The sequence below is a fragment of the Nansenia antarctica genome, assembly GCF_963989245.1.
Source record: "Nansenia antarctica genome assembly, chromosome: 8".
NCBI lineage: Eukaryota > Metazoa > Chordata > Actinopteri > Argentiniformes > Microstomatidae > Nansenia > Nansenia antarctica.
In genome coordinates, this window is record NC_137678.1 from 22,053,598 (window position 1) to 22,061,097 (window position 7,500).

The following is a 7,500-nucleotide window of genomic DNA, read 5'->3' on the forward strand; positions in this document are numbered from 1 at the left end:
TGATGTGATCGTCGTCTTTTGTTGTGAGAAAGTTATGATGATAATAATAATAATAATAATAATAATAATAATAATAATGACAGATGACAGATGACTCCCTGAAGTTAAGAAATTCAGTATAAAAAAATCAGCATGCTCATAGAAATGAATGTTTATATGAACATGCATTCTCCAACCTAACAGCAATTTCAAACACTTGCTCATAAACCCTTGCAAACTACTCAAATTTGACCATTATTTGTTCGACAACAAATAATGGTCAAATTTGAGTAGTCTTGACAAAGGTCTTATGAGCCAACCTGTCTGCAAACTTTCATAGCTTAGGTGGAGAAATAATTGCTTACAGCATATATGGGATTCCCCATTATCTTGGCTGGGAAAAATACATAGTTTCATCCTTAATGAGTCCCAGGGCTTCCTGGGTATAATCTTTAATTAAACTCATTAACATGTTTGTATTCATTAAACACCTTTGTACTCTCTGCTATAAACATTAACTTAATTGCAATAGAATAATGACAGGGGACCGGATTCAACCTAGTCCCAAATAATCGGAATAAAATGGAACCAGATTAACGTTTAATTAATTAATGTTGTATTAGTTGTTTGTTTCAAGACCAGTATACATTTATGAAATGTAGGGGTAAATAATCAATGATGGATGAACACCATTGATTTAACAGTAATCCTTATAGAATTATTAGACGTTATTAAAGACATTTAACTTAAATAGTTATTAAAGACATTCGTTCAAACAAGACTTGAATTGACCTTTTCAATTCTTCTTTTCCAAGCTTTTCTAAACATTGTTTACATTGTCATAAATAAACATAATAAACATAATAAACATAAACATGTCATTATGATAGAGGCAGGGTAAATGTACATGATCACTACAGTATCTGCTATTTACACCATCCTTCCATCAGCTTGAGCATTTACAAGAACTGGTGATAAGAACTTCCGCCATGAAAACTGGAAGTGACCCAAACGGCTGCCCAACCCCCAAACCACATTAATCTAGATATTGATGGGTGTGTTCGCTATTGTATAGACTATGGGTCAATAAGTAATGTATTGCCTTGAGATGTTTACCTGACGCAGTGAAGCAATTTACCTGAGTTGAATCCTGTAGGTTTATTGGCTCTATTTGACGAGACCTGAGACTACCTTTGGAGACACTCAAGTCTATGTACTCTAACTGCCGAAAAACTCCCTTTAACTGTCTTTTCTATATCTCTTGTTTTTCTTCTTCTTTTACTATGTGTTGTGTAAGCCATTGTTGAGACTGTGTTCTAGTCTTATCCGTATGCAGATAGCTGCTGTGTCCTGACCCTGGTCAAATGCACCTTCAACTGAAATAAACTTGAAACTTGAAACGTGATGTAGCAGGCTAGTGCTTCTAGAAACATCTAAGCTCCCTTTCACACTCCTCACCTGTTGTTGTCCTCACCCGAGCCACAAGTGTCCAACAGGCTGTGAAGATCAGTGGGGGGGAAAAACAACTATTTGAGTGTATTTGGATTCCAGGCTCTGGGAAAACAACTTTCTATAGACACTGTAACTGTCTAACTGTCGGTCTAATCTACACGTTTGTTTGTTTGTTTATTAGGATCCCCATTAGCTAATGCCATGTCATTAGCTAGTCTTCCTGGAGTCCGATACATGTGTGTGATGTGTCTTGATACCATTCCTCATTCCATTCCATGCATTACAGCCCATCCTCCATTTTCTGCCACCCCCGGCCTCCCCTGATGTGGAGTTAGTTATGACCACCTCTACTCCAGAAAAAAACTCGCTGTCTATGGCTGTGTTATCATCTGTTGTGTCGATAGTTGATGTGTTGATTTTGTTTTATTAATCCACACTATTTCTCATCAGAAAGACTCTATTTTTTTGACAATGTGTGGGACTATTTCTCAGACAATGCCGAATATATTTGAAATAATTCTTTATCATCTGCTGGTAAACGAGGTCCAGCTTTGTCTAGATTTATATTCAACTCAAAAGCTGCTTTTCGGCTTTTTGTGGTTCTCACTTCCTGCTTTCCAAATTACTTTTTCAGGTCTCGCTTTATCCTTCGGCTGTGTCCGGGTGTGTCAGCCAGAGATAGCCAGAGTCAAATGGAGTCAAACCTCCAAAAGTTCCTCAATGTCACTCTACATTCATCTACAGTGTATAGAGTGTGGGGCGTGGGCATGTATTCAATGTATTCATAGTGTATTCACAGGGGGCGGCGGCGGTAGCTATAGTGGTTAGAGAGGCCGGCTAGCAATCGGAAGGTTGCTGGTTTGATCCCCGCTCTCAGGAGGGAGCTGCCTGCGCCCTTCAGCAAGGCACTTAACCCCTAATTGCTCCAGAGGCGCTGACTATGGCTGCCCCTGCGCCTAGAGCAAAAAATACCACTTTACAACAATCGATTGACGAAGATGTATGTATGTAGAGTCTACATACATACATCTTCGTCAATCGATTGTTGTTAATTGTAGACCACCCCGTTCCAAGAACACAGCCCGTATTGGCTAACAGCATTGTGACAAACCGTATGTACTGTATGTCCTAAAGACCACGATGTCAGAGCCTTCTGCCTGTGGTGAGGATGTCCTCTTGGTCTAAATGGTTCGAAGCTTGGGGTCTTCCACGCAGGAGACCCGGGTTCAAACCCTGTCTGTCACATCAAGGTGACTGCTGGCTGACTGGGATGTTGTCGGTGGTGACCTCACGGGAGGGTGTGTTGCTTGCAGAATACATCATGGGTATGTCTGTATGGGTCACGAGGGTCAGGTCTCCCCGGGACGATGCATTAGGAGATTGTAGCTTCACCGCAGTTGACTTTACATCAGTGGATGCATACATTCCGATGAATGCCTATCCGATGACTCCCATCACTCCCATTATAGATTTTTTCGAGACTTGTTTTCTTTACAGGGGCAATATGTAATTGATACATACATTTCTTTACTTTTAAATTACTGTTATAGAGCCATTGATTCTTGAAGAATATAACTAATTAGTTTAGTTTATTAGTTTAATATATCGAGGACAATCCAAATACATGAACCATATAAAATACAGTAAAAAAGGCAGCGTTAGCCTAGTCGGCTAATTTTCAGCTGAAGTCCCCGGCCAGTTGCAACATGGCATCCTGAAAAGTAACGTCATTAGTTAAAATAAAACATTTAAATATTCTAAGAACACGTGGCTGAGACAAGGTACCCCAACATCACACGTGACAAAAAATACACGTAAGCAAGCTGAGGTGATTGAAGGGGCTACAACAAACACCACATACACACTTATGGGGGCAGCGACATTTCAAGCACATAGAAGCCACAGGACAATTACAGGCCACACAACATTAAGCACTTACAAACAGCAATACATTAAACAAAACAAAACATTAAAAAAAAGGCATTATGGGGAGGCAGCACAGAGAGGGATTAATGAGGACAAGTATAGTTCTGTGTCAGCCAGGCTTTCATGTGTGTTGTGAAGGTGGAGTAAGTATGTATGTCTTTGAGTTGGTTGGGTAGTGAGTTCCAGTTTTCTATTGCTATCACTGAGAAGGATTGCTTACTGAAGGTGCTTTTCCTGAATGGAACTATAAGGTCGCCACGAGAGGTGCTTCTGGTGGGCCGTAAGCTGTGGTCACGCTGGTTTATGAAAGAGTTAAGCGGGGGAGGAGCTTTGTTATGCAGAATTTTATGGATGAGACAGATGTTTTTGTATTTGATGGTGTCTTCCCAGCTAAGGTATTTACATTTGTCTAGGCTGGTACAGTAGTGTGTGCTGTTGGGCTTCTGGTCCATGACCTTAAGGGTCCGCTTGTATAGGGTGGCTAATGGCTTTAGGGAAGTGCTGTATGCATGGCCCCAGCTTGTCAAACAATATGTGAGGTGCAACATAATTGATGCGTCCATATATAGTCTGGCAGCACTCATGGTCAGTGAGCTTCTGATGTACCTGAAGTTTGCCAGGCCAAACTTCACCCTACCAGACACTTTCTTGATGTGCTCTTTGAAAGTCAGGTTTGAATCAATGATGATCCCTAAATATTTGAACGACGGAACTATACTAATGTTTTGCCCTGAAATGGTTATGTTTGCCGTGGTCATATTGTGTTGTTTGGAGAAGAACATTCCTACAGTTTTATTAACGTTGAGCTGGAGGCAAGAGCTGTTGAGCCATTTGGTGACCTTTTCCATAGCAGAGCTAAGTTTGGCAGCTACCAGGTGTTTGTTCTTGTCATGCACATATAAAACAGTGTCATCAGCATACATTTGTACACTTGTACACTTCTGGGCAGACAGATGGTAGGTCGTTGATATATAGGCTAAACAAGAGTGGGCCAAGTATGGAGCCTTGTGGTACCCCGGTGCAAGACATGATGGTAGGTGAGCGCTGATTGTTTATCTGGACTAGCTGATTTCTGTCACTGAGATATGAGTCCAACCATTTAAGGGCTGATGGCAAGAAGTTAAAGGCAGACAGCTTGGTGATAAGGACCTGGTGATTGACTGTGTCGAAGGCTTTGCGGAGATCTAAAAACACAGCACCTACAACACCTCCTCTATCAACCATACCTTTGACCTTTTCTAGGAAGTAGCAGTTGGCCGTTTCTGTAGAGTGTAGGGTCCTAAAGCCAAACTGCATTGGATGAAGGGGAAATGGGCTATTGCTTAAAAAGTGAACGAGCTGCTCTGTAACCCACTTCTCAGTGACCTTGGAGATAATGGGTAAAATACTGATTGGCCTATAGTTACCAACATCCTGGGGGTCACCTGACTTGAAGATGGGAGAAACAATAGCTGTTTTCCAGGTACTAGGGACTGTTTCCTCAAGTAGTGATTGGTTGATTATTTGTGTAATGGGGTGGACTAGGTGTTCTTTCAGAGATTTCAGCATTGTAGTGTCCATTCCATAGATATCCTTCGCTGTTGAGAGTTTGAGAGATGAAATTATGACTTGGGTTTTGTGTGCCGAGATGGGCTGAATGCTGAAAGAGGGCTTGGTTTCATCAAGTTCAACATTATTGTTGGTTATTTGAGGAAAATTCTGTGCGATCTCTTTTACAGAGTCAATGAAATATGTGTTAAAAGCTACAGCTATTTGGGCTGGATCTTGTGTTAAGTTGTCATTCAGTTTCAGCTGTATCTGTTTCCTAGGCCTGTGGTTGGTTCCCATGACATTTTGTATTTGTTCCCAGATCCGTTTGGTGTTTCCCTTTGCCTCTTTGATGATAGTAATGAAGAAATTAGCTTTAGCCTTTCTGATCATTTTGGTAACCTTGTTCCGGAGGGAGGTAAACCTATGCCTGTCACTGACTAGCTGTGGCTTATTCTCCAAAGCTCTCTTCAAAGCAAAGTCTCTTTCTTTTATCAGGTTAACTATCTCGGTGTTGAACCAGGGAAGGGAGTTTTTTTTTCTTCTTTCCTTTCACTTTTTGAGTAAATGTGTTGACTAGACTATGTAGTTTGGTTGCTAGTGTCTTGGGAGTCTACCTCTACGCTGTTCCCAGTGAGGATGTTATTCCAACCAATCTGTTGCACTGCTCTTTCAAAGTTATCCATTTCCTTGTGGGGGATCCTTAATTGCTCAACTGGATTAAATGGATGTTTAAAACGATTCTTAGTCAGTTTTCTGGACAGTAGTGTCAGGTTATGATCAGAAAGACCAGTAATGAAATGATATGTCTTGACTACTCTTTCAGGCTTGTTGCTGAAGATCAGGTCTATCTGTGTCTGGGAGGATGCAGTTATTCTAGTTGGGCCATCTAGAAGTTGTTTAAACTCCAGACCGTCTGTGAGCTGCTTAAGAGGTTTCCTAATTGACTTGTCTAGCCAGTTACAATTCAGGTCACCAAGTACAATCACTTCTGTTTTTGAGTCACACTCTTGAAGTCGCTTTTTGAATGTAATGTAAAAATCCTTGCTAGCAGAAGGTGGGCGATAAACAACAATGAGCACAAAAGACATTTCTCGAGAAAGCTGTACATTCAGACTGATGCATTCTAAGTCATGTTCGAAAGACCAGTTTATTAGTTGACAGTTAAAATGGTCTTTGATATAAATCATGACACCACCATGTCTGTCAGCCAATCGGTCTAGTCTAAACGTGTTGTACCCTGGGACATTTAATACAGCGGATGGAGAGTTACAATGTAACCAAGTCTCACTTAGGCCTAGGAAGTCCAAGTTAGAGTTAGTAAGAAGATGGTGTATTTGCGGATGTTAATGTGACCTCCTAAAATACCACTCGGTTTGTGTCGCGGGTCCCAGATCAGTAAAGAGTGATTAACAGTTTTTAGTTTCAGTTTGCGGTGTTTTTTCAAAGCCAGGTTACGGTATTTTTTCAGGATTGGGTCAGTCGTGCACTGCGCGAATTTACCGGCTTCCTTGCTGCTTGGACGATTGAAGTAGTTCGAGTCATGGACTGGGTGAATAGTCGTTCGCGTTGCTACCGGAGCTCCCTCGGTGGTGACCAGCCGGCCACCGACGCCTCCCTCACCCAGTGCAGCGGTTCTCCGCGGCCGAGGCCGCCGTTCTCTGACAGCAGTGGATCCCAGCCGGTGACGCGCGTTCAGCCGACCATCCTGGGAGACATTGGTGTTGCGCTCCAATTCACTTCTCCGTTCCCCGAGATCAATGGATGAGTCCCCGAGTTGATGTCGCTCCTCCGGTCCATCCACGCCAATCAGACAGGAGACGATTGGCATCAGATTAGGTTGGTGCATACATACATTCTAGAATTGTCGAATCTCTGTTGTGATCACATACCTGAGAGGCAGAGTTGTTGCATTTGATGTCTCCATTGCTGGCGTCGGTAATCGGTCCAGGACAGGGGTGCACATCTCCACTCAAAAGTAAGTAGATTGTGATGATAATAAGATTGTCGCTTTGACGTTTGTGTTGGGCAGTGCTGCTGCGTTTGATTTGCTCGTGGCCTGCGGTGTTAACAAACGCTTGCAGCAAAACATGTTTGCCGAATCCAAAATGTTTCGTCGGCAGTGCATTTAATTGCATAAAGTTGCCGTTATAGGCTAGCTTTGTAATCGAATGTGGCCCGGTGTCTAAAAAGTTTAAAAAACCGAAAGTTAAAAGTGCGAGGAGTGCTCCCCGCACACCTGTGCTACCTGCTTCAGCCATGTTTTTTTCTCCACTCTGCACTCTCTAATAAATGCCTTGTGAACTTAGTTCAACTGTCTTACCCCATCAGAACTAAAGTAGAAGCTTGTTTTACTCTTTGTAAATATTTAAATGTTTACCATTTAGCAGACACTTTTATCCAAAGCGACATACAATTAGAGACTACAGGAACAGTCTCCCTGGAGTAACTTAGGGCTGAGTGCCTTACTCAAGGGCATACCAGTGATGGGATTTGAAGTCATGACTGATGACCAGTCCAACTCACTATTCATTATCCACTAGGCCACCACTACCCCAATGCAATAGTAAACAATACATACTATAGCTTCAAAATAGGATTATATAACTATGTCTA